Raw genomic sequence first — 2,500 nt, 5'->3', positions numbered from 1 at the left:
TCATTATGCATTATTTTTGCTATTCTTATTATTGGTTTCTTTATTTTAATGGTAACGGGTGAAAGATTTATGGTCTTCATTACTGACTCCATTTCTATTTAAAATCTTACTATAAAAAGAAAAAATTTCTAAGCCCAATCATCATCATCATCATCATCATTATCATTATCATTATTATTATTATTATTAACTAGTCTATGTTTAAAAACTCTGTAAACTAAAAAAAAATTAGATTCAATGATAAAAAAGGATGTGAGCCATCCAAATAATTAGGTATAATCAATGTGTCATTAAAAATGTTAATAATCCATTCTTTTTCTCGTGAATTAGTAAACCATTACAATTAGGATCGATTAATAAAGAGTAGATCAGTGCTACTTGCTGCTACTTTACTAAAACTACTACCATGAAGTAGGATAATAACGATTATTATACTTTTACGTAAACTTTTTCTAAAATTACTTCGACAAAAATAGATATGAAACTGGCTCCGAACAAAACAGATTTCGGCATCAAGGTCTGGTATTAGTTTGAAAACATTATACAAATAGTCCTACACGTTCCTATTCACAGAGACAAAAAAAGCATGATCGAAGGGATTATCAGAACTCGACTTTCGCCAAATCCCCACCGAAACAACCCCAAAATAAAATGAAATAAAAATGTAAAACGAAAACAGCTGAATAAAATAAATGCAAATGCAAAGCAAAAAACAATAGACGGTAAACAAAGGCAACATCAGTCAATCAGTGGATATTCACCTGGCTCTTTATGGCAGACCTATTATGAGGCAACAGATCTACTTTCCCTTTACAAAAGCTGATTGATCAATGAACCTCAAATGGTAAAATTTGGGAAATGAAATTTCTATTCATATTATTAAGCAAAAAACAAATTTTTTTTATCAATAATTAAACAGGTAGCCAAATATAATTGTGGGTTTTCATCGTGAAATTTAATAATAAAAATGCAAGTATAAATACCCTTCTGGATAAATAAAAAACTAAAAAAAAAAATGCAGGAGCTTTTATCCTGAAACTTAACTAAAAAATTAAATTCCCTTCTGAAAAAGAAAGACTGGAAAATGTACGATTTTCATCCTGAAACTTTACTGAAGATAAAATTCCCTTCTGGAAAAAAGAAAGACTGAAAATCTTGGATTTTTCATCCCTGAAACTTTAACTAGAAAATAAATTTCCCTTCTGGAAAAAAAAAGACAAGAAAACGTGGGATTTTCATCCTAAAACAACTAAAAATTAAAATGCCCTTCGGGAAAATGTAGGATTTTCATCCTGAACTTAACTAAAAATGAAAATTTCCTCCAGCTCAGAAAAAAAAATAAAATTGGTATGCTAAGTTCAGTGATAAGAGGATAAGGGCGAGATTTTTCAAATGCATGATAAAAAATTAAAGATATTCAGGCTAAGTATAACCAAAGGTCGACTCATTCCGTGCGTATAATCTTTATTAGAAAAGGGTACCACAAAAAGCAACTATATCATCAAGACAAGGAAAGAAGATAGATTATGATCTACTTGCACAATCACGAGTCTATCGTAAAAAATTAATTTCATTTGAGTCAATTCTTGAACAAGGTTATGATCGTTAAATAAACAAAATATAGTTCCTATCTCAAATGACCAATTATGTAAAAAAAAATCTACTTTATCAATAACTTTCAGCTATAAAAAAGAGTATATAATATAAAAAATAAATATCAAACTCACAAGAGTTTGATTTGCAATATCAGAATCAATAAGGGGGCAGAGACCCATTAGGAGATTCATTCAAATACTCCAATGCAGCGACAGTGTAGTAAATTTATAATGTCAGATTAGAAATGGTGTTCTTAGTGAACCTTTTTTAATTGTTCACTTGCCAACCAATCCAGGTGTCGAATTGTTAATGAAAAAATAACTCAAGTATTGTTTTTTACACACAAACACTTCTCTCTCTCTCTCTCTCTCTCTCTCCCTCTCTCTCCTCTCTCCTCTCTCTCTCTCTCTCTCTCTCTCCTCTCTCAACCAATCAATATTGTTTTATTATTTTGAAATATTTATTCTAAGATTCTCTCTCTCTCTCTCTCTCTCTCTCTCTCTCTCTCTCTCTCTCTCTCCTCTCTCTCTCTCCTCTCCTCTCTCTCTCTCTCTCTCTCTCTCTCCTTAAACCAAACCAATAAGTATCTTTACTTGGCATAATTATTTTAGGATACCAGATGTCGAATTGTTACTGAAAAAATAACTCAAATATTGTTTTTACACACAAACACACACACTCTCTCTCTCTCCTCACTCTCTCTCTCTCTCTCTCTCTCTCTCTCCTCTCTCCTCTCTCTCTCCATAATAAAAAATAAGTACTTCTCGTTGTCTACTAAAACATTTGCCGTAAGGCTAATTTGGTAATGTGGTCTCATAATGTAAAACAATTAGTCCATTATTCAGTCATATATGAAAATTTCAAGCATCACTTTTCTCTGTTCTCCTCCGTTGTGGAATTAAGC

Source organism: Palaemon carinicauda, chromosome 26, assembly GCF_036898095.1.
Source record: "Palaemon carinicauda isolate YSFRI2023 chromosome 26, ASM3689809v2, whole genome shotgun sequence".
NCBI lineage: Eukaryota > Metazoa > Arthropoda > Malacostraca > Decapoda > Palaemonidae > Palaemon > Palaemon carinicauda.
This window is presented reverse-complemented; position numbering follows the sequence as displayed.